The sequence below is a fragment of the Staurois parvus genome, unplaced genomic scaffold (genome assembly GCF_062004578.1).
Source record: "Staurois parvus isolate SC_StPar_1 unplaced genomic scaffold, SC_StPar_1.0 ptg000312l, whole genome shotgun sequence".
NCBI lineage: Eukaryota > Metazoa > Chordata > Amphibia > Anura > Ranidae > Staurois > Staurois parvus.
Window position 1 is genome coordinate 815001 of NW_028318108.1, and position 26301 is coordinate 841301.

Here is a 26301-nt window from a genome sequence, read left to right on the forward strand (position 1 = left end):
GCCTGCTGTACCATGTCCTTGTATGAAAAAGTATCCCGGTATCTTTGTGTTGCTTCGAGTGAAAACCCTGGTGTTCCTGACAGCCTCTCTGCTTTCCCATTTCAAACTGACTATGTTAGGCATGAAAGCACATCCATCCAAGCATGGTCAGTTTTTTCGCTGTGCTCGGAGCAAAGCTTGCCTGTCCCCCAAAGCTTGTGCTGACACCCCCTTCCTGCAGAGCTAATCACTGGGAGGATCAGTGTACTGCTCCTTTCTCTACCCCACCTCTCCAAGCCCCGTATGCAGCTGAGAACAGAAATGTGAAGGAAATAAAAAATGTAGGAAATGACAACACAGAAGGAGAGGTGTGGGGACACCCCCTACCCGGAAAAGCCAGATCACGTGTATGTAAACCTGCGGTCCTTAAGCAGTTAAGGCAGCCATTAGACACACAAAAATAGGTACCAATTACTGTAAAGAAATGCACTTAATGTGTTACCGTGCATTGCAGTGTGCTACAACACTCATCCACTGCCAAAGTGCATCAAGGCCCCATTGAGCATGTCACTCCATAATACTTCAGGATGAATTGCACCATACTGAAACAATGAAGCTCCCTCAGTAAGGTGCAATGTGGTTTCACTGCATTTACGAAGCACGGTCTCAGGGCCTGTTCACACAATGCTTTATCCTGAGTGAAGGTGCACTGCGTTATGGCAGACCGTTTACTTTAAATGGTCAGGAATCACACCTCGACACACACAAACATGCGCTGTACTGCTCATTACCATAAACCATACATGAAGAAGGCGGAACACAGCTGAAAAAAACAAACAAAAAAAAAACCCATGTCATGTGCTAACCTTAGACATGCCAAAACTATATAAAAAAAGGCACAAAAAACAGGAACCAGAGGAGCACCCTGCACTACACTGAGATCAGAACAAATGCCTTTAGTCTCTGTGAAATTAGCTAGTTTTATATCAAAACCGGTGACATAAACACATAAGCCCTGAAGCTTTGGAATTCAAATATTTCCCATTACAGAAAAATACCCTTCATTATCAGAAATTCAATGTCAACACATCACACACAGAAAAATAATAATGAAATGAAAACCACGTACATGACTTTTTCGAATCCGCACCGCCAGTACAGCAAACATTTGTGAACAGGCACCATGGGAAGCAATGTTTTTTTACTTCATGCGGGACTGGATGCGGTTCAAATCGCATCCAATCTGCATATGTGCGAACAAGCACTGAAAGGCAAAGCAGCATGGTGAGCAGATCTTCGCTTTGTCACTCTGCTTTCTAATCATAGCAGCATGCTTCTTGTCAGCACATGAACAAATTGGCTCTTTGTACTGCTTCTCCCTCATACTCAAGCCCTGCTGTACGGGGACTGCAGGAAACTGATACTAGGACAAACTGTAATTAAAGCTGCACTGTGGACAAAAACGTTATTGGGGCATTATCAAGGTACAAATAATATACCTCTAATGTGTGCCATTTGTACATCCCTTGTCCAATCAAAGGATACCTGCAGGGGAATCAAAACTGGAGCAGGCAGTAGCTGGTTGGCAAGCACAACTGCTCTCAGACTTGATCCTCAGCTTAAAGCAGAGTTCCACCTGAAAAAAAAAGTAAAAGGTCAGCAGCTACAAAAACTGTATCTGCTGACTTTTAAAATACAGACACTTACCTGTCCCTCGGTTCAGCTGTGTCCTCCCCACCACTGGTTTCACCGGCCATCTGCTCTCCCTGGCGCCAGCATCTTCAGTGTGGGCACCTGGCTGTGACAGCTTGCAGCTTCACAGCCAGGGCGCCCACTGCGCATGCGCGAGAAGCGTGCACTTTGTGAATGGCCCCGTAGTCTTCTCGGACATGTCACGTGGGGGGGGGAATATATCTTCTGTTTCCGATCGCAGCGGAAGTGGGAACAGGTACCTGTAAAATTTGGGTACCCGCTCCCCAAAGGTGCCTTAATGGGGAGCGGGGGACAAAGGCTTAAAGCAGAATTTCCCCCTTTTGAGTGGAGCTCTGCTTTAAGCTAAGCTTTGGAAACGAGAACTAGGAGCTGATTGGTTTCCATGCACAGCTGCTCCAGTTTTGATATATTCCCCTCCTTATATTCTTTGAAGAGTACAAGGTTTTCTGAATGGGGAAAAGCAGAGTGAACGATCTGTGGCGATCGCTGTGTTGCAGCCCAAGCAGGCAGAACTCCAGCTGTCATCATCACCAGAGGCTGCATGTAACATTTTCATGGAAGCAGCAGCCAACATCAGCGTGGACACCTCATTACTTTACTGGTACCTAGACAATGCCCCAATAAAGCTTTTCCTACATCTAAGTTGAAGAAAGGCATTGCCCACATTGCAGAGATGCGTTATTTTGTGTCTTTTAGATCTTCCTAAAAAAACACAGCTTTAATCCATTTCATGAACAAGTGATACAAATGAAAGGGATTTTGTGCTCACTCACCACCAGTAGATCCCATCTCTTCCTGATGACATGGTGATAATGTTTGTTTTAGCTCTCAACTCTTAAAACGGCCTGCTCATGGACTCTTGTTACTAAATGGAAACAGAAAGCCGTTTGACTTGAAATGGAGCGTGCACAGACAAATGTCAGCAGGGGCCTGCCTCGTCCCTCAGGAATGCATTGCTTAGTATTTGGAGCTGAAAAGAAAGTACTGTCTGCCAATACCAGCTCTGTCTATGTGCAGTAAAAACTTCCTGTTAAGTCCACGGCCAACAGTGTGGAAAAAGTCCGGAGTCAAACCCTCATTGCAAGTCATACTTGGAGTGACAGAAACTTCTCCCTATCACACAGCGCTCCAGTCCCTGTCACACCCACATTACCACATACGTCTGCAGCCAAACTGCAATACCTATCCACGCCAAGCTGACTCATGTCAGTTTCCTTTGGCAATTACCCTGTAAAGCCAACAATAGAAGGGAACCGGTTTAAACAAATTCAAACTGCAAATGCTTACTGAAAGCCAAACAATTTTAATACTTTTTTTTATTGTTGTGGTATTTTGCCAAAAGTAAATAAAGTACATGTTTTTAAAATAGCGGCGAGCAGTGTCATTTTTGTTTACTGTGCCCCAGTCTTACTTTTCAGCAGTTCATTGTTAAGTGTCCCAAGTCCTTCTCTTCTGCACTACGCCGACCTTCGAACAGATGAACGCACCCTGACCCCATAGATCCCTGTCTGCACTGCCCATACTGTGCATGCACCTAAAAACCCACAGAGTGCTGCCTGTAATGCACAAACACAGTGTCACAGTGTTCCCCGAGCCGAGCACAGCACCAGCATGCTGCCTCTAAAGCACTATACCTCAAACAAAACAGCAGAGCGCATGCATTTTCTGAGCACTCCAGGGAGACCTTGCAAGACACAGATGCCATCCTATAGGACAGGCATCACTAAACGGCTCCGAAGCCATGGTCACAACATTTAAGAACCGCTTCTTCAACCCTGGCCACCGCCATTCTCAAGGCAGGATAGTAATGCAAGGAGGACAGGAGGCACAGCCTCAGTGGATGGAGGGCTACACGTGTTAACTCCTACCTTAAACAGATGGGAGAGCAGGAGGTACAGACACACTGAACAGAGGGCAGGAGCTGCATGAGTTAACTTTCCAGATTATTGGTTGCTAGGACCATCCAGCGGCTGACAGCACCAGCTCCCGCCCTCTATTCAGTGCGGTTGTGCCGCCAGCTCTTCCATCTGTGTAAGGTACGAGAGCATCAGCAAGAGGACATGGCTGTGAAGGTGAGGGTGGAAGGAAGGGGGTGGCATGTTGGGGGCAGTGATATGTATGCGTGGGGGGCTTTGAAGGATGCAGAGCACATTATTGGAGGAAGGGTGGATGCGAAATGGAAGCAGAGCACTGCTGTGGGGGCTAATGTGATGTGAATGGGGGGGGGATATACTGGAGAGGCGGGGTAAATAGGGGGGCAGTGCTGTCGGAGGGGGGTTAAATGGGACAGCGCTCTGTGTGTGGTGATGTGACGGGGGGTGGGTATGGAAACTATGCTCAGCTCTTGTGACCGGCTCATGTGACTCTTGGGGGGGGGGGGGGGACTGTGCTCGGCTCATGTGACTCTTGGGGGGGGGAAACTGTGCTCGGCTCATGTGACTCTTGGGGGGGGGAAACTGCTCGGCTCATGTGACTCTTGGGGGGGGGGGAAACTGTGCTCGGCTCATGTGACTCTTGGGGGGGGGAAACTGTGCTCGGCTCATGTGACTCTTGGGGGGGGGAAACTGTGCTCGGCTCATGTGACTCTTGGGGGGGGGAAACTGTGCTCGGCTCATGTGACTCTTGGGGGGGGGAAACTGTGCTCGGCTCATGTGACTCTTGGGGGGGGGAAACTGTGCTCGGCTCATGTGACTCTTGGGGGGGGGGGAAACTGTGCTCGGCTCATGTGACTCTTGGGGGGGGGGAAACTGTGCTCGGCTCATGTGACTCTTGGGGGGGAAACTGTGCTCGGCTCATGTGACTCTTGGGGGGGAAACTGTGCTCGGCTCATGTGACTCTTGGGGGGGAAACTGTGCTCGGCTCATGTGACTCTTGGGGGGGAAACTGTGCTCGGCTCATGTGACTCTTGGGGGGGAAACTGTGCTCGGCTCATGTGACTCTTGGGGGGGAAACTGTGCTCGTCTCATGTGACTCTTGGGGGGGAAACTGTGCTCGGCTCATGCGACTCTTGGGGGGGGGGGGGGAAACTGTGCTCGGCTCATGTGACTCTTGGGGGGGGGAAACTGTGCTCGGCTCATGTGACTCTTGGGGGGGAAACTGTGCTCGGCTCATGTGACTCTTGGGGGGGGAAACTGTGCTCGGCTCATGTGACTCTTGGGGGGGGAACTGTGCTCGGCTCATGCGACTCTTGGGGGGGGAACTGTGCTCGGCTCATGCGACTCTTGGGGGGGGAACTGTGCTCGGCTCATGCGACTCTTGGGGGGGGAACTGTGCTCGGCTCATGCGACTCTTGGGGGGGGAACTGTGCTCGGCTCATGCGACTCTTGGGGGGGGAACTGTGCTCGGCTCATGCGACTCTTGGGGGGGAACTGTGCTCGGCTCATGCGACTCTTGGGGGGGGGGGGGGGAAACTGTGCTCGGCTCATGTGACTCTTGGGGGGGGGGAAACTGTGCTCGGCTCATGTGACTCTTGGGGGGGAAACTGTGCTCGGCTCATGTGACTCTTGGGGGGGGAAACTGTGCTCGGCTCATGTGACTCTTGGGGGGGGAACTGTGCTCGGCTCATGCGACTCTTGGGGGGGGAACTGTGCTCGGCTCATGCGACTCTTGGGGGGGGAACTGTGCTCGGCTCATGCGACTCTTGGGGGGGGAACTGTGCTCGGCTCATGCGACTCTTGGGGGGGGAACTGTGCTCGGCTCATGCGACTCTTGGGGGGGAACTGTGCTCGGCTCATGCGACTCTTGGGGGGGAACTGTGCTCGGCTCATGCGACTCTTGGGGGGGAACTGTGCTCGGCTCATGCGACTCTTGGGGGGGGGGGGGAACTGTGCTCGGCTCATGCGACTCTTGGGGGGGGAACTGTGCTCGGCTCATGCGACTCTTGGGGGGGAACTGTGCTCGGCTCATGCGACTCTTGGGGGGGAAACTGTGCTCGGCTCATGCGACTCTTGGGGGGGAAACTGTGCTCGGCTCATGTGACTCTTGGGGGGGGGAACCGGTGCTCGGCTCATGTGACTCTTGGGGGGGGGAACCGGTGCTCGGCTCATGTGACTCTTGGGGGGGGGGAACCGGTGCTCGGCTCATGTGACTCTTGGGGGGGGAACCGGTGCTCGGCTCATGTGACTCTTGGGGGGGGAACCGGTGCTCGGCTCATGTGACTCTTGGGGGGGGAACCGGTGCTCGGCTCATGTGACTCTTGGGGGGGGAACCGGTGCTCGGCTCATGTGACTCTTGGGGGGGGAACCGGTGCTCGGCTCATGTGACTCTTGGGGGGGAACCGGTGCTCGGCTCATGTGACTCTTGGGGGGGAACCGGTGCTCGGCTCATGTGACTCTTGGGGGGGAACCGGTGCTCGGCTCATGTGACTCTTGGGGGGGAACCGGTGCTCGGCTCATGTGACTCTTGGGGGGGAACCGGTGCTCGGCTCATGTGACTCTTGGGGGGGAACCGGTGCTCGGCTCATGTGACTCTTGGGGGGGAACCGGTGCTCGGCTCATGTGACTCTTGGGGGGGAACCGGTGCTCGGCTCATGTGACTCTTGGGGAGGAACCGGTGCTCGGCTCATGTGACTCTTGGGGGGGAACCGGTGCTCGGCTCATGTGACGGGGAAACTGAGGATACTGATGTAAGAATGGGACGGTGATAATAAATGCCAAACCAGACAGATGGGGATCCATTCCCTATCCGTAAGGCGGATCAGATAACAGTCGGATGGAAACAGACAGGCGGTCTGTTCCATCTGACAGCCCATAAAGGACAGCGGGCTGTGTCCGCTCTGCTTAAGCGCAGCAGACACAAACCTGTCATCTGCTTGCTCAGTGGGTTAAAGGGGCCTTGCGCTCACCAAGAGATGCAATGTCTTGGATCGGTGTATAAAAATTGTACGTGGGCCTCAGCTACATCCAGTACAGTGCTGTGTTTCAAAAATGAGATCGTAACTTCCTTTCCACTCCAGAAACAAAATCATGGTTGGGCTGAGCGGCTCTCAAACTTAACCACTTGTCTACTGGACACTTTCACCCCCTTCCTGCCCAGGCCAATTTTCAGCTTCCACGTGGTCGCACTTTGAATGACAATTGTGTGATCATGCAACACTGTACTCACATGAAATTTTATAATTTTTTTGAGACAGATAGAGCTTTCTTTTGGCGGTATTTAATCACCTCTGGGTTTTTAAGTTTTTGCTAAACAAACCAAAAACTGAAAAATTTGAAAAAAATAAAAAAAATTTTCTTAGTTTCCGTTATAAAATTTTGTAAATGAGTATTTTTTCTCCTTCACTGATGTGCGCTAATGAGGCTGCAGTGAGGTGGAAATTGACAGGCATCACTGCTGGGCACTAAAATGCAGTACTCATATGGCACTGATGGGCAGCTATGTGGCATTGATGTGCACTTGTAGGCACTGATGTGAGGCATTGATGTGCACTGATGGGCACTAACAGGTGGCATTGATGGGGCTACAGTGATCATCACTGTAGATGTCCCCTCTGAGGAATGCCGGATTACCGGCTCTCCTCACGAACTGTCAGCGTGACAGCTCATGAGGAGAGGAATGCCGATAACAGGCATTTCCTTATTTACATGCAATCAGCTGTGACTGGACATAGCTGATCACATGACAGAGCTGACATCATTGGCTCTTTCTGCTGACTGGCGATCCGCTGTGTCCCAGGGAGAATGGGAGAATGTCATATGACTTCCTCCAGAACGAGAGAACCACCGCCCATCCGTCACTTCCTTATATGGCGGGAGGGAGGTGGTTAAGTAAGCCATAGACGGATCGAATCTCAGCCGATTCAGTAGGAACCAGCCAAGATTCAATCCATGTATGGTTAGGCTGAATGTACCAAAGTCATCGATTGGTACAGCCAGCCTGATGGATTTTACATGCGATTATTGCTAGCAGGTGTTATAGCCGCTAGCAATAATCACTATGTTCTCCTGGCAGTCATGCCCCCGCCCCCCCACCTCCAGGAGAACACAATGGAGACTTCCTTGTCAACACTTTTTGACAACCCTAGGTTTCAGGAAAGAAATTAATTCTGTCTATGGCCTGCCTCACAGGGAGATTTGTATTCTTTGAGCGAATACAAAGCTTTCTCTGATTGCCTGATTCAGAGAGGCAGGCGGATGATGTCACCAGAGGAAGCTTTGTATTCATTTGAAAATACCAAAGTTCTTATGAAAGACGGAGTGCTGCTCAGCCCAACTCAATTTTGTTCCGGGTGTGGGATGAAGTTCCCATTCTACTGCTGAAACACAGCGTCATATACTGCATGTGGCCGAGACTACGTACAGTTTTATACTCCCAGCTACTCCATCTGTTAAGGGTAATAGTTTGCTGGGACCAAGCTGGTCAAAACTATTTAAACTTCACTAAAAGCTGAAGATCAGATTTAGCCCTTGTTCACACCGGTGTTACTTGTCATGCAATTTGCAAATTCCATTGGTGACAATAAAGGTGCGACTTGTAGTTGTCAAATCGCATGACAAGTCGCACCTTATTGTCACCAATGGAACCATTCAAATCAGTGTGACCTACTTTGCAAAGTCACACCAATTTGAAAACTAGGTTCCTACAGTATTTTTTGCAATTTCAGGTGAGACTTGCATAGACAGCTGCATGAAGTCAGATAGATGTCAGCCAAGTCGCACTTGACATTGCAGTGACCTGCGGCTTTGAAATCATGAGCCTTCAAGTGAAGTCACACAATTTCAAAGTCAGATTCAGTGCAAACCATGGCTTAAAAAGTGTTACTAAACCCAAAACCGCTATATACACTGTGGAACCTAAGGGGATATTCCTCTGCATTGTGTAAAACGGCTGTTTGATGCTTTCTTCTCTGTTCCTCCCCTTTTTCAAGCGACCACCACTCCTCTACAGACTGAACCGTAGGCATGCACATGCTCAGTTTGGTGTATATGGCTAGAGAGGTTTCTTCTTTAATTTTTTTCTTGGGAGAGTGCATGTGATCAGCACAGAGCCAATCAGCACTGTGCAGACAGAGGTCAGGGGTTTTGCATCCTCCTAGAGCAGAAAGAAAACTCCTACAGGCTTTAGCTAGTGCTGGGATGGACACAGATAGAAGCCACAAGACTTCTCTAACTTCTGATGAGAAAAGGTATTTAGCAGTTTATATTTACAAAAATAATTGTATTTCCATGTTCTGTGTACTGTGGGAGACCAGATATAGTGGATGCAGGGGCCTGGGTTTAGTAACACTTTAATCACTAGCCCACTGGGCACTTATACCCCCTTCCTGCCCAGGCCAATTTCCAGCTTTCAGCGCTGTCACACTTTGAATGATAATTGCGCGGTCATGCAACATTGTACCCATACGAAATTTTTATCATTTTTTTGAGACAGATAGAGCTTTCTTTTGGTGGTATTTAATCACCTTTGGGATTTTTATTTTTTCTGAAAAAAAAAAAAAAAACACTGAAAATTTTGAAAAAAAAAACAAATGTTTCTTAGTTTTTGTTATACAATTTTGTAAATAAGTGATTTTTCTCCTTCACTGATGTGCGCTAATGAGGCTGTAGTGATGGGCACTGATAGGCTGCTGTGATGGACACTGATAGGTGGCACTGATGAGGAGGCACTGGTAGGTTGCACTGATGGGCATTGACAGGCATCACTGATGGGCACTGAAAGGCAGCACTGATACATGACACTGATAGGCGGCACTGACTGGCACTGATAGGGGACACTGATGGGTGACATTGAAAGGCAGCTCAGATGGGCACTGATGAGCACTGACAGGTGGCACTCAGTGTACATGTCCCCTCCCCGGAAAGAAGATTTCCAGCCCTCTTCTCCTCTCGAGCTGTCAGCATGACAGCTCGAGAGGAGAGAAATACCGATAACTGGCATTTCCGTGTTTACATATGATCAGCTGTGATTGGACACAGCTGATCACATGACCGAGCCGACATCTTCGCCCCATCATTGTACTATAGGGTGGGCGGAAGGTGGTTAAGGAAACTTCCCAATATTAAAAGACACATCCAAAATTCAAATTGCTGCACTTTATGTTGCAGACTTCAAACATTAAATGTAAAAAAGTACAAATGAGCTGTCAGCACATTACAATTTGATTGTACAATCTCCTTTAGATTTACCCACAAGCCTGTAGTGTGACGCTATAACTTTGTATGCTGTCAGATATGACCTTACACAGTTGTTGCCAAAGCTATAGGGAGATCCTACAATCAGCCTTACTCTTAAGGCTTGTTCACGCCTGCAACATTGCACAAAAAAATCCTTCTACACTATGGTTTCACTTCATAGGAATGTGTTGTGTTGGTGTGCTCTATAAAAAACAAAAACACAAGAGTGTGTGTGGCATGAATGAGCTCTGAGGTTTAACATATGCATTGGTGCGCTGTGGGCAAACTTAAGACTTGTGACAAAATCTCCCTTTCCTCTGAAGTCCAATCCACATCATGCTTTACAAGCTACTGAAAGGCGGTGAGGAAGCAATGAGACACCTGCCTCACCACGTTTTAACCCCATTTTTTTCCCGACATACGTGCTTGCAGGGAGTTTGCAGCTCTTCCCCATTTGCTTGGGTGTGTTGCGTTCGGTGGGCTTGCTGCCCACCAATTGCTACATGTCGGTTAAACTTTGCTATGGGAGTAAAGCGGACCGAAGCATGTAAACATCCCCGTTTACTGCCTATTGCAGCTTGGAGGGGGGGCTGAGGCAATTGTCAGACAGCAAAAACACGGCTCAAACTCAACTTTTGCCACCAATCCCCAGCCGCACATCCCATTGAAGCCTAAGGCAATGCACCTGCACAGCAAGTCACGGGGGATGGTAACATGCTAACATTTTATTCCCCTAAAAAAAAAGGAACGGTGTAAGCTGGGCTGGGATGCACTGGCAACATTTTCAAAATGAATGGGTTGCCACAATGCACATGCGTTGAGGCACCAAAAGACATGTGCACCTGGCCTTACTGTGGCTTTCAACTGTCAAAGTGGTTTTTTTTGTGCAACTCCGCTTCTTTAAGATATTCAGCCTGCCTGACACTGCACAATCTCTTACATTAAACCTTTATCATCAGCCAGTCTGCCTCACCCTCCATTCCTTTCAATCAAAAACTCATACACCCTCAGTTAAGAATTTTCACTAACCAGGTGAGCTTTCGCATTTCAGCTAAAAAGTTAGCACTAACTTCAATACTTAAATGTTAAAGTGGACATGTGGCCAATCTCTGGAAAAAGGTATTTACAAAACTAACATGCAGTAAAGCCCTCACTGACCTATGTAGCTGCATGCATTGTGGAGCAATTCATCTTCAAAGTTCACAGCAGTGAATCACTGAAGTCATTCAAGTTATTCTCAGCAGTTCAACTCATCGTGATCGCCCTCCCAGAGCACCTGCCTTGCATCCCCATTAGCAGTAAGAAAACTAGATCAATTGATTTGGGGGTGGGGATTTTTTTTATGCATATGAGAGCGTAATATTTTTCTGCTTTAGCATTACTGTTTTCTGCTCAGTTCCGATTATACAGAATAAATTGTCCAAATAGCACACTGTAGGTGGAGAAGCGACATGACGCAGAATCAAAGAGAAATGGGTCAGCGGTCTGGCCTAGCAGTGCAGACTATGTGTACGAACCACTCTAAAATTGTAGGTTTCCCATCACTTTGTTATCACCAGAACAAGATGTGAAGGTAAATCTTTTGATGGGAAAACTAAAAATTTGGATTTCCCCTCACTTTCCTTCTAGATAAAAACAAACAGAAGGGTGAATCTCTCCAATGGGGACAAAGATAGTAATATAAAACTTCAGTAAAAACATGTTTGGCATAGAGATACACTTTAACCATTCTGCTTCAGAAGATTTTACCCCCTTCATGACCAGGCCAAATTTTTGCTATTTTGTTATTTCAACTGGCAATTGCGCGGTCATGCAATGCTGTACCAAAATTAAAGTTATATAATTTTTTTTCACACAAATAAAGCTTTTTGGTCTTATTTGATCACTGCTGGGTTTTTTATTTTCTATCAAACGAAAATGTAGGGGAAAAAAACTATTTTTTATGGTTATAAAAACGTCCAATAAAAAAAAAAAAATTTAAAAGATCAAATTTCTTCATAAAATGTAGGCCAAAATGTACTCTGCTACAAGGCTTTAGCAAAAAAAAAAAAAAAAACCCCAAAACACAAAATAAGTGTATATTAATTGGTTTGTGTGAAAGTTATAGCATCTTTTTTATACTAGTAATTGCGCACCCTACCCGTTTCGCCGTTCGCGGGTATCAATCACAGGGTCCCGGCCGGTGATTAGCTGCCAGAGTCCAGTGATTACCGCCAATCATCGACAGGGAGGAGGGCTACTTTGTTTACCAACAGTCCTCCTCTCTGTCAGTTTGGGTACACTGCTCTGGATAGCTGTGCACAGCAATCCAGAGCAGTGTGCTAACCGTGAAGAACACCCCTTGCCCCCAAGTAAAACACTCCCATCCCACAGTTTACCCTTTGATTGCTCATGTTAACCCCTTCCTGCCTGGTGCCATTAGTACAGGCTCCGTGCTTTTTTTTTTTTTTTAGCACTGATCACTATATTGGTGTCACTGGGGATGTCAGTTGTGACGGGAGTGACTTTTGGGTGTGGGGGGACCTCTATCATCTCCCCAAATTCTTATGTTTAAGTGCCCTGTGCCTGTTAGGGTACAGGGTGTGTATGTGTATTGGTGTATTGTGTATTGATAGGGGGATTGTTCTCTGCCATGTAGTTGTCTATTGTTCTCGGCCACATGGCTGTCCATTGTTTGTATGCAATGTGCTACCCCCAATTGTATTGTGTCTTGCTGGCCAGCAAACTATTATGAGATGTACTGTTTGTGTATTGGTGTGGGGGTTGGTCAATGTCCTTTGCCACATGGCTGTATCCCATTGTTCTGTGTCTTGGTTGGATGGGGAGGGGTGATGTGTTCCCTGCCCATACTGTAGCCCTTCCCACTGATGGGGCGGGCTGATGATGTTTCCTGTTCTTGGTTGTGTTTCCCCGCCCTGTGTATATAAGTTGTTGTTTGTGTAAAATAAAGTGAGTTGGCTTCCAGTTTTAAGAAGAGCTGGGTGCGGTCTATTTCTTGAGGGATTTCAAGGGTGTGGTCCGTGGATGGTGTTCGGACATGGGAAGCTGCGGTATAACGGAATATACCCAAGAGTGGTCGGGTTCCGGTTCCGTTACATCAGTGACACCAAGTCAGTTCCCACCAGTGTCAGAAAGCCCGCCGCAGTCCCGCTATAAGTCGCTGATAGTCGCCATTATTAGTATAATAAAGAAAAAAAAATCCCAGTATCTATACCGCCATTTGTAAATGCTATAACTCATGTAAACCAATTTGCACGTATTGGGATTTTTTTTTTTTTTTTTTACCAAAAGGCATTTTGCAGAATACATTTTGGCTTAAATTTATAAAATTTTCACTTAGGTGCTGCGTTGCATGACCATGCAATTGTCAGTTAAAGTAAGGTGGCACCGTAATGCAAACCACTTCTTTAACCGACTCTTGAACGCCCTATAGCAGAAATACTGCAGCGGGGAAGCAAAATCATGTGTATATATTGGTTTTCACGCCCCTCCCAGATAGCATCAGATTGCAGGTCAGTACGCCAGTAATGACATTTAACCTCTTGATTGCCAGGAACACACTCATACACAATAAACCTCCATTGCTAGTAAAGTGTAAAACGGATCAATATCTTTGATCAGATCAGCACTACACCAGCGTTCACGTTAGTATAGCGTCCCCAAAAATGCAGCGTTAGCGGGATCAGCCATGGCACCTGCGTTTAGCCCCTACGCTTACCCCCACCCCCTTCTCTCCCAGCAAGTGCAGTATCAGTAGGTCACTTAATACATTGCACACAAAACCAGTGTTCGCAGAATCAGACCTGATCTCTTCTAGCACTTGCTGGTAAATTTTGATGACTCATGTGCAGCAGAGTGCCAGTACTAGTGCTGCTCTACATTTTGGTGATCTGGCGAGTACCAGTGGCCTAGTACATACTGGTCTTTCACATACCAGCACTGCAGCATCACTTGGTGACATGGCGAGTCCCACAAGTGTAGTACAAGCTGCTGTGGTGGCGAGCACAAGTATTGTCCTGCAGCCACCAAGAATTTGCACACAGGCCGTAGAGCCCCTAGTATCCTTCCAGATGTGCTTGCAAATTCCGATTGGCAGCCCACAAATTCTGCATAACACGTACTTCCCCCATTCACTGCCCAACCCAGAATTCAGGTGGAAACAGCAAATTTAATTATTCCCCTTGATTTTCTGGAGCCTTTTTTCACGGAAAATCTGTATGCATTGATTGTGGATCAAAGCAATTTATATGCACAACAATTTATCGCCGCCAACCCAAATGCAAACCTTGACAGACCATTCGTATGGAAACCCATTACGGTTTCCGAATTTAAATTTTTTTTGGGCCTAACCCTCAACATGAGCATTACTAAAAAAAAAAAAAAAAAAAAAAAAAAAAATATGAATTGCGGTTGTATTGGTCCACAGACCTGATTCATCATATGCCTGTGTTCTCTGCAGCCATGGCCAGGCATAGATATGAGAGCATAATGTGTTTTATGCATTTCAATGACAACTGTCATCCTCGGGGTGACCCTGAATTTGACCGGCTCCACAAAATTCGGCCCCTCATTAAATCACCTTAGCCAAAAGTTTGCAGATGTCTGTACTCCCCAGCAAAACATCTGAGTTGATGACTCCCTCAATTTTTCTGGCCACCTTGCATTCACACAATTTCTTCCCAGAAAGCGTGCCAGATATGGGGGTCAAGATGTAGAAGACCTGTGAGAGGAGAACAGGATAGATATATAGATATATATACACACACACACATATATATATATATATATATATATACATACACATACATATACATACATACACACACACACACACACACACACACAGTGGGGATCGAAAGTTTGGGCACCCCAGCTAAAAATTTGTATTAATGTGAAGAAGCCAAGGAAAGATGGAAAAATTTCCAAAAGGCATCAAATTACAGATTAGACATTCTTATAATATGTCAACAAAAGTTAGATTTTATTTCCATCATTTACACTTTCAAAATAACAGAAAACAAAAAAAAATGGCGTCTGCAAAAGTTTGGGCACCCTGCAGAATTTATAGCATGCACTGCCCCCTTTGCCAAGCTGAGACCTGCCAGTGTCATGGATTGTTCTCAATCATCGTCTGGGAAGACCAGGTGATGTCAATCTCAAAGGTTTTAAATGCCCAGACTCATCTGACCTTGCCCCAACAATCAGCACCTTCTAGGTTCTTCTAAGCAGTTGTCTAGAAAACTGAAAAGTGAAAATAGTTGATGCTCACAAAGCTGGAGAAGGCTATAAGAAGATAGCAAAGCGTTTTCAGATGTCAATATCCTCTGTTCGGAATGTAATTAAGAAATGGTCTATCCATAGATTTTCAATTATGTTGAGGTCAGGAGATTGTGAAGGCCATGGCAAAACCTTCAGTTTACGCCTCTTGATGTAATCCCCCGTGGATTTCGAGGTGTGTTTAGGATCATTATCCATTTGTAGAAGCCATCCTCTCTTTAACTTCAGCTTTTTCACAGATGGCATCAAGTTACCATCCAAAATTTGCTGAAATTTTATTGAATCCATTTTTCCTTCTACTCGTGAGATGTTCCCTGTGCCACTGGCTGCAACACAACCCCAAAGCATGATTGATCCAACCCCATGCTTAACAGTTGGACAGAGGTTCTTTTCATTAAATTCTGTGCCCCTTCTTCTCCAAACGTACCTTTGCTCATTCTGGCCAAAAAGTTAAATTTTAACCTCATCGGTCCACAGAACTTGTTTCCAAAATGCATCAGGCTTGTCTATATGTTCATTTACAAAGTTCAAAAGATGATTTTTGTGGTGAGGACGTAGAAGAGGTTTTCTTCTGATGACTCTTCCATGAAGACCATATTTGTACAAGTATCTCTTTATAGTGGAATAGTGTACCACAACTCCAGTGTCTGCCAGATCTTTCTGGAGGGATCGTGCAGTCAAACGTGGGTTTTGAATTGTTTTTCTCACAATCCTGCGAGCTGTTCTGTCTGATGTTTTTCTTGGTCTTCCAGATCTTGCTTTAACTTCCACTGTTCCTGATGACTGCCATTTCTTAATTACATTCCAAACAGACGATTGGATTTCAGGCTCCTGTATGTGGCATGGCTTCTACTCAGTAGAAGAAGCAGAATGTATTTTGGGGTGTAATTCCACATATACCCATGGCTTGTGTGAGAAATATATAATTTAAAAAGACAACTTTGTGTAAAAAAAAAAAAAAAATTTGTAGTTTTCCAAAAACTTGTGAAAAAAAAAAACAATCTTTTTTTAAAGACAGAAATGAGAAAAATGTTTCTAAATTTTTGTTTTTGTTTAGAGCACCAAAAATAAAAAGCACACAGGTGATCAAATACCATCGAAAGAAAGCTCTATTTGTGTGAAAAAGTACATTTAATTTAAAGTACCGTATTGCATGACTGCGCAATTGTCAGTTAAACTAGTGCAGCGCAGTATAGCATAAATTGCAGTATCTATACCACAGTTTGTAGACGCTATAACTTTCACACAAAGCAATCACTTATTCGGAATTTTTTTTTTTTACCAAAAACATGTAGCAGAATACATTTTGGCCTAAATGTATGACTAACTTTGAGTTTACTATATATTTTTTTTTTTTAGACGAAAGTAAAAAATATAGTTTTTCTTCAAAATGTTCTGTCTTTTTTTTGTTTATAGCATGAAAAATAAAAAAAAAAAGTGTACAGGTGATCAAATACCACCAAAAGAAAGCTCTATTTGTGTGAAAAAAGGACGTAAATTTTGTTTGGGTGCAGCATTGCATGACCGCGCATTTATCAGTTGAAATAGTGCAGCGCCGAATAGCAAAAGGAGGCCTGGTCATGAAGGGGGGGGGGGGGTATTCTAAACCCAAGAACAAAAATCCAATGCATTGCAGCTTTTCGGTCCTTAGATGTGGCGGATGCATTCATCTCCATTTTTAGGGCAAGAATATTTTTCAGCAAGTATAGAAAATACCTCTTGATCTTGCCAGAAATGCATTGTCCTCGTCACTCCCTGTGAGCTGAACTGAAAGCACAAACAATCTCATCTTCCTTCTGCAAATTACTATTCCCCCAGTGCTCATGTAATAGTGATGAAGAGAAATACATGTCTGAAGCCCAGCCAGGATGACAACCATGGCACCTCAACAGATACAGTAGAGTGAACAAAGACACCAGTGTTTTATTCACAGGGTAACAGGAGAAAAGAAAAAAATGCCTGAAAAAGAGTAGTAAGCAGCAACTTCAACACCCAAGGCCACAGTTGCCTTGCATACTCCTGTAGATTAATATTTGTCTTTCCTCTAGCTTGTAGGACATGTATGAACATAAGAACCATGACCATACAGACAGGCTTTTTTTGTTTTTGCCATGATGCCCCCCCCCCCCCAAAGCACCTTGTCATTGGGGCACTATTCCCAGATCTCAGCCCCCCCCCCTCCCCCCATATAAATGAATATGAGGTACACAGTACCCCTACTCATTCACTAAAAAAATTGACAAAAATACTTTCTGAAGTTCTTTAAAAAAACACAACACAACAACACACAAAAGTGATGTCCTCCAAAGTAAATCCATCAGTCATGATGAACACTAGTCACTGACCCCAGGGGTGGTGTTGTTTTGGAGGCCTTCACCCACCACTGGTTCCCGCCATCTGACAGTTAGCCCCGCCCCATTACATTGACCCAGCATGCCTCCAGTCGAAGAAGTCACAAGGGGGCAGCGTCACGTGGTGAACTCATTGGGTGACCCCCACCCCTTATTTAGCAGTGGAAGGCAGTGGAGCAGTCAGACGGCAGGACCCAGAGTCAGGTGAGGAGCTCTTCCCCCCCCCAGGTTGATGGCTGGCATCCGTGATTGACACTGGATTTCCTTTGAGGGACATTTTTGGGGGGTTTTTTACTAAAAAGGGACTTATCAAAAACTGTCTGTTTTTATTTCTAACACTTTTTTGATGAAGGAGTAGGGTTACAATGCACCCCATACTCATTCACAAGCGTGGAGGGACCAGGATGTAGTAGGTCCCCTTTTGGTAAAAGGAGGCTTCCAGATTCCGATAAGCCCCCCCACCTGCAAACCTCTCAAAACCACCATCCCAGGGTTGTGGGAAGAGGCCCTTGTTGCCATCAAAATGGAACCCCCCCCCCCCAGTTGAGGGCATGTGGCCTGATATGGTGCAGGAGGGAGGAGCTACTTGCTGTCCTCCCCCATCTTTCCTGCTCGTACAAGGGTCTGGTATGAATTTTTTTTTTTTTTTTTTTTTTTTTAAAGATTGTGGCAAGAGGCCCTTGTCTCCATCAAAATGGAACACCCCCCCCACCTTGTTGAGGGCATGTGGTCTGATATGGTTCAGAAGGGACAAGGGTCTGGTATGGATCTTGGGTGGGACCCCCATAATTTTTATTTTTACTTTAAATTTTAATAATTGGTTGTTAAGGACACTAAGAAAAAAAAATGCTGGAAACCGCCTCTTTTTTGCCGGCCAAAAAAGCAAAAAAAAAAGCGAGATTTCTCTAACCCCCCCCCCCCCCTTCTCCTAGAAGCTGAAGCTTTAAAAACACTCCTAGATTACAACAGTACAAGATAACACTATTTGCTTCTAGGGGCAGCGCAAAAAAGAAAAAAAAAACCCAAACAACAACTTATAAGTAGCTGCTAGGAGCCCCATTTTAAAAAGGTGATTCTAAACAGTTATTTTCCCCCCAAAAAAAAAAAAAAAAAAAAAAAAAAAACCTTTTAGAATTGCTTTAAAATGAAGCTCCTGGCAGCTACGTATGAGTGGTTTTTTTTTTGGGGGGGGGAAGAGGAATAACACACATGCTGTAAATACCTGCTGTGTGCAGTCGTTTTGCGCAGAGCAGCCTGGATCCTCCTCTTCTCTGGTCCCCCGCCTGTCGGGTGCCCCCACAGCAAGCAGCTTGCTACGGGGCACCCGCTGCTCCATGTGTCCATTCACACACAGTCTCCGCTTGCCCCCCTCCCCTCCTCATTGGCTGACTGGCTGTGATTGACAGCAGTGGGAGTCAATGGCTCCCACTTGCTTATTCAGTAAATGAGGCAGAGACCTGGGATAGACTAGGCTGTTGTTCACATCACTGAATTGCAATGAGGCTTAGGTAAGTATTGAGGGGGCTGGGGGCACTGCTGCACACAGGTTTTTTACCTTCATGCATAGAATGCCTTTACAACCACTTTAAGCTGGTGTGTATGAAGCCTTAGAATGACAACAAGGTGGTTTTCTTTAGCTTCCTAGATGGTGTGTGGACAGGGTTCAAACAAGAGACAGTAAAAGTTGACGTGCAGGGGAAGCCAGGTTCGCTTTCCAGCAATACAATGTATATCACTAATCTGACAAGTAGATATAAACATATATAAGGTGCGGCGCTTAAAAAATAATGAATACATCTATATGCCAAAAATGTAAAATCATGAATCATATAAAATACAAAGTGACTCGTGACAAGGTGCTAACATATAAAAGTGACTTCAGTGATATCATGTATTCCGTCTCTGTAGGAGAGACTCGTGGTGAACAATGATGATAGAATAAATTGTCCAAATGTGAGTATGGGAGATCAAAAGGTCTCCAACAATAGGTGCTCTGTCCAAGACAAATCATAGCTCACCCCCTATGATTATGTGCAGTTAGCACGAAACGCGTCAAGGAGGAGCTACAGCGTTGTGACATCATGCTGCCGGCACCACGTGGGTCCCGGCATCCATCTTGGTCATCACCACACGGTCAGTGCGACTGTTTCTTTCCCTGTACTACTGCCTTAGAATGGAATAAAAGTGTATATGCTTAAAGCGGTATCACACTATTGGTCTCCTCTTTTTCTGGGCTCTTTGTGAGTCAACAACCCACAGAGCTGAATGTATGAGGAAGCGAGGCCATATTGCCAGCAGAGGGGAACACCTGACCATACCAGATCTATACAGGAGCCTGGAGTGTGCCCTATAAGAGTATTGTCTCTAAATGCACAGATTAACTGTGCATCTGGTGAGTGCACAGCCTTATCATACATACCGGTCACTTCACCATTTGTTTTGGACGGAGCACCTATTGTTGGAGACATTTTGATCTCCCATACTCACATTTGGACAATTTATTCTATCATCATTGTTCACCACGAGTCACTCCTACCGTGACGGAATACATGATATCACTGAAGTCAGTTTATATGTTGGCACCTCATCACAAGTCACTTTATGTATTTTATAGGATTCATAATTTTACATTTTTGGGATATAGATGTATTGATTATTGTTTAAGCGCCGCACCTTATATATGTGTGTTTTGAAAGGTTGTTTGGTATCCTTTGGTGCGTTGGCTGCTTTTCTGACTTACAGCGCTCACTTTTACTTTCTTTTGGACAAGTAGATATGTTTGGGTGAGGCTATGCACTGGACATTTTTCGGGAGAATATTTCTTGGTACCATGGAGGGCTGGCTGTCCTAGTCACCATGGGCTTTTTTCTAGACTACGACCTGGGCAACCTGATTGGATACACAGGATTGTTATTGTTAAATCAGTGTCACTGAAAAGCACATACACAATTAACATTCCCAAGAAGGAAATGTTTGTTGACAGTTTGGCATGCCTTCTGGCCTATAGTTTCATATTAAAAACAGGGATTTGTAAATTACCACTAGAGAGAGCTCCAACTGTACTAGTGTCTATCACACACATAGGAAGTGCATTGTGTTTACTGATACAGCCAGCTCACAGTTGTGTTATAAAAAGAATCTGTGCACCATAATCATGTTGCCACACAAATCAAGAGGCAGAACCTGCATATAAAATAGGCAAATAATGTGGCTTTTACAGTTGTATAAAAGGATTGAGGGATAAAGCCACAAATAACTAAACTGTTTTAACGTCAGAATAAAAAATATGAATTAAAAAAAAAAAAAGAATGAAAAAAAATGCACCTAAAAATATGCACTGGCTGAAATGCATTTCCAACAATTTAGCATCTTTCCAATGTGAACCATCATCCATCTTATTTCAATAAAGATAAATCCACTAAATGTGTGTTTCTCCAACAAAACAGCTTTGCTCCCCACAGTTTGGGATAGGAGACAGTAGGTATTTTGTAATCACACACATGGTTTTCCATTTCTTCAGTGTGTGTATACGCAGACAGTATATTTACAAAAAAACATTTTTTGCATAGCCATTTTCCCTCTAAAACTACATTTACGGATTGTTTTTATGAATGGGGCAAAAACAAATGTGTAATAATTTTCTCTCAAAGTCAAAATGTTCCTCATTCACACAACAGGCCACATAAGGGCCACTAGCTGGAGATCATATGAAATATGCATTTCCTGTCATCATTGGCGCCATCTAATGGCTATAATGCAGTATTTGCCTGATTTACACTATTCAGTATAAATGAAAAACATTTGACCAGGAGAAAAGACTAGCACATGTGTTTTTACCCCAGTCATTATGAACATGCTGTATTTGATACAGTTTTACAGGACGAAGACTATTTTAACGGTTTCTCCAGTATCTAGAGAAAAACATTTATCCTTGTACACACGTGAAAAGTGAACAGCTTATTGTGTTATCTGTGTCCCCCTATTTCTATGGGCAGCTCTGTAAATGCCAGCCCACTTTACACAAAAAGGAGGTACATTTCTCTTCAAACTGGTTCTAAAATAGCTTCTTTACTCTGATTGCTGCTGCAATGCTTTCCAGGCTCCTTTGGTCAAAAATAATAAATGCACATTTTTTACCTGCAACAAAATGTGCATTTATTATTTTTGTCCAAAAGGTGAACTTATCCTTTAAGCTGGCCATAGACTGAGCGATTTTCTTTTGCTTGATTCCCACACCAACACAGTCACTGTTGATGCTGGAATCCCTCTCGCAGAACGATCGCATTTTCCTAGTGAGGAAAGCCGTCCTTGCTGGGAGAATAAAGTGATTACTGCTAGTGGCAAGCTGGCAGTACCAAAGGTGATCAATGGATCAAGTTGGGTACATTCAGCTTGCCCCTAGATGGTTCAAATCTCAGCCAGTTCCTGCTGAGCCAGCCCACATTTGAACAGACTATGGCCGGCTTTTACCTTTTCACAGTACAACCAGCTAAAAACACCCAAGGATGGCTCATTCATGTCTCCCTAGTGCAGTGAAATGTGGCAATACAAGCATTAACCACTTCAATACTTGACACTTTCATCCCCTTCTTGCCCAGCTTCAGCTTTTATCGCTGTCTTATTTTATAAGACGATTGCATGGGCATGCAATACCATACCCAAATGATTTTTTTTTTTCCCACACAAAATAGAATTTTGGTAGTATCACCACCTTTTTTTTTATTCTTTGCTATACCCGCCCCCCCACAGTTTTCTTAGTTTCTTTTATAAAATTTTGCAAAGAAATAATCTTTCTTCTTAAATTTAGGCCGAAAATGTATTCAGCTACATTTCTATTGTGAAAATAACCCTAAATTAGTGTATACACACCTTTCCTACAGATTAAATAATAGAGTCCACAAACTATGGTGTATACATATCTGAAACTCGATCAATCCTGGATGTACTGACGGCCCATCTAATTTCTCGAGGCCCGAGAATGCCAGGTCAGTAAAAATACCCAGTCCTAGGTATTTAGTAAGAGGAATGGCAAGTTTTTTTAAGCTGAATTTTTGTCCTTTTTTGGAAAATGAATTTTAAAAAATTGTTTTTTCACAATTTTTTTTTCTTTACATATGGTCACCAGTGCAGTACAGTGTCATCATATAACTGGTGTGGCGATGATCAGGGACACTGACTGGTGACAGTATGTGGAAAAATACCAAACATTTTTTTCTCTTATTACTTTTTTTTAACATACTGTGACCAGAGAAATACAGTGTTATAAGGTAACACTGTATTACTCTGAGGAGGTGATCAGGATTTATAACAATGAACATCTATGTTATAAGCAACCATTTTTTTCTGAATGAAATCCATTCACTGTGTACAATTATGATTAGTTGTGATTGGCCACAACTAATCAAATGGAACAGATGACCTGTGATTAGCCCTGTCTGTACCATGTTATCACTGTTATCACGTTATGACCAATCACAGAGATAAACACAATAGTACACAATGAAAGGCTACAAATAGAAGCCACCTTTTATGGCCCAGTACACTGATCTGTCATCCATCGTGTCTGGTGGACACAGCAAGTGAAAGATCGCACTGCAGTGTGGTACATGGGGCACGATCCTGCAAGGATATCATATGGCATCCATCCAGGATAACAGTGCTCCCGCCTGGCCATCATATTACAATAGGCTGGGTGGGAACTGATTAAATACATGTTAGGCGTGTTTCATTTTCTTTCAATGGTATTTCAATGCACTAACCCACGATACTTCTGATGAACATGCATTGCAGCACACCACAAAATGAACTGTAGTGTGCCGTGTCAGAGAAAAATGGTACATGTCTGATTTTTCTGTCCATTCTGGTGCTTTAATAGCCCATTCTTACAGTGACTCTAAAGGCAGACTTACCTTCATTGCATGAAGGTAAAAAAGCTTTCTGGGTGCAACACCCACCTCAGCCCCCTCTCAATCCAGTGAAGTGCATGAGAGCCGCAGCTCTCCTGAGTCTCTCTCTCCGCATTTGCTCACACAGCAGCCGTTGTGACAAGGTAACAATGCAGGAGCACTACTGGGAGACGCAAACAGAACACTGTCACCCTACAACAGAAGGGTCTTATGAAGAACCTTCATGGCAGGATAACCAGGTATTATTTAATTAAGGATGTAGATTTAAAAAGAAAATTACTTTTGAAGTTACATTAACATAACTGTATATGAGATTTTAGTGACTAGGTTTAAATGTTTCATTTAATAAGTACCATTTCGAGCAATAAAGATTTAATCAGCATACAGAGGGTCCTTTTGCACATTATTGGCTCAACTGACACTTCAAATGAATGCTAGATATACAATTTCTCAGACATGGTCATGTTGGTCAAGCAAAGCAAAGGTTAAAGCACAGCAGCATGGCTAGAGCTATGAAAGCATCCCATGCATTAAGCAGGACCTACTGCAAGTTCACACATGGAGCATAAATATTAAATGCAGACTGCAAGGTTATAAATAGAACATAGAGCCAAACCTGAACATGGATTATAGAAACAGTGCCTGAAATACAACGACAATTGTTTTTCTAAAAGCATGTTTGCTCCAGAAAGAGAAAGTGGGAGAGACAGCCGGCATTAAGTACAGATGAGGATGATGGATTGCATGCCAGGGGGCAATATATGCATGTACAAGATATGACATCAGGCAGTATGTGCTGGAGAAGAGTGCAGAGGGTATTACAGTGGAGAAGACTGTAGTATCTTACAGGGTGTGGAGGTACACATGTGCTAGGGACTGGCTGCTGAGGAGTAAACGTATATGTGTATAGCAGTGCTATCTTAATAGCATCATGGGCAAAGTAATGCTTTGGGCCCCTACTAGTGAGAGGTTTTCTGTGCTACGAGGCAAAAAGTGAGTGTTGGTAAATTCTAATACATATTGGGCGTGGCTTTTTAGTCTGATTAGAAATTACCCAAACTAAACTAAACCCCCCTGCATACACTGTCCCACCCTCTCTACACACTGTGTAGACTGAGAAGCAAGGGGTCATATTGCATTGCATTTTTATAGAAGATTACAGAGCTGCAGATTGATAAGGAAAGGTCATTAATAACATTCAATTACAATATGACTTGTGTCACAATTCTATACGCTATATTTTTGTTTTATTTGCCAATTTTTTCCCCCACTTTTAACCTCCCTTTTAACCCCTGTGAAATGCCAGAGGAGTGCCGGGGTGGAGGAACTGCAGAGGCACCACATGCAGTTCCCAAGTTGGCCCCTGCAAGCAGACAGCCCCCATGCAGAGCACTGGCAGCACTTTAGCAGAAGCGTTTACATTCCAAGAGGTAAAGCACATACATTGGGTACGGTGTGCCAAGGGTTTAACATATAGGAGTTGGGTACTGGGTGTTAAGAGGTTCGCATACATGCCTGGGGAAGGAGCACTGGAAAGATAATGCACAGACTGAGGATCAGGCATTAAGTGGTTATCACAAGAGGAATGGGCACCGAATGGTTAAGGCATACATACTATTCATCACTGACGGATTGATGTACATGCTCTTAAAGCGAATCACATACAGTGCAGATAGGTTACTGAGGGGTTAACACTTCTGTGGCATCCACTTAATCATTAATGCTAACTGGCCACTTATGGGTTAATCTGCATACGCTGCAGAATGGTCACTATTGTGGTAAAGCTGGTCATACACTGAATACAATGAAATTAACAACAGGAGCACTAGATTGCCAACAATGAGATAACCTCCAAAACAGGAATGGTTTTACAGGTGGATGCCACTGACATTTTTGCGGACTGATTTGTACTAGTTTTGATTTGGTTAGGGTCAGTGTCACTACTGGTAGCATGAGGCGATACCTGGACCCTACAGAAGGTGCAGTCCAACTCCTCCAGGATGGCACATCAATACGTGCCACTGCCAGAAGATTTGCCGTGTCTCCCAACACAGTCTCAAGAGCATGGAGGAGATTCCAGGAGACAGGCAGTTACTGTAGGAGAGCTGGACAGGTTCCGTAGAAGGTCCTTAACCCATCAGCAGGACTGGTATTAAAAAGGAACACTTTGAAAACACATCAGATCTCAATGGGGAAAAATCTCATGCTGTATATCTATACTGATATGGACTGGGTAATGTGTTAGGAACGTAAAGTTGCCCCATCGTTTGATGGAAATGAAAATCAACCTACAGAGGACTGAATTCAAAGACAGCCCGGAAATCAAAGTGAAAAAATGATTGTTTAGTCAGAGACATTAACACCAGTTGGATGCTGGAGGTCATTTTGTAGGGCTCTGGCAGTGCTCATCCTGTTCCTCCTTGCACAAAGGAGCTGATACCAGTCCTGCTGATGGGTTAAGGAGCTTCTGCAGCCCTGTCCAGCTCTTCTAGAGTAACTGCCCATCTCTTGGAATCTCCTCCATGCTCGAGACAGTGCTGGGAGACATGGCAAACCTTCTGGCAGTGGCGCGTATTGATGTACCATCCTGGAGGAGTTGGACTGCCTGTGCAACCTCTGTAGGGTCCAGGTATCGCCTCATGCTATCAGTAGTGACACTGACACTAGCAAAATGCAAAACTAGTGAAAAACAGTCAGAAAAGATGAGTAGGGAAAAAAATGTCAGTGGCCTCCACCTGTAAAACCATTCCTGTTTTGGGAGTCGTCTCATTGTTGCCCATCTAGTGCACCTGGTATTAATTTCATTAACACCAAAGCAGCTGAAACTGATTAACGACCCCCTCTGCTACTTAACTGACCTGATAAATATACAAGGGGTTTAATTTACTTTATGCTATACTTTGATTAAAAAGTGTTCCTTAAATTTTTTTGAGTAGTATATTTAAAAATTTAATTATATTCGAC

The 26301-nt window shown here is 44.6% G+C and overlaps 1 protein-coding gene across 8 annotated transcripts in view; it reads right to left on the reverse strand.

Moving 5' to 3' along the window:
• Positions 1 to 26301, reverse strand: part of TRIP12 (thyroid hormone receptor interactor 12) — a 179965-nt gene that overhangs the window by 133715 nt on the left and 19949 nt on the right. The window contains exon 1 of one of the 8 annotated variants that reach the window (XM_089683498.1): positions 2466 to 2657. The exons of the other annotated variants lie outside the window; for them this stretch is intronic. The gene's annotated coding sequence lies outside the window, so the exon portion shown is untranslated. Of the gene's footprint in view, positions 1 to 2465; positions 2658 to 26301 lie in introns of those variants that run through there. 8 annotated transcript variants of the gene reach the window in all.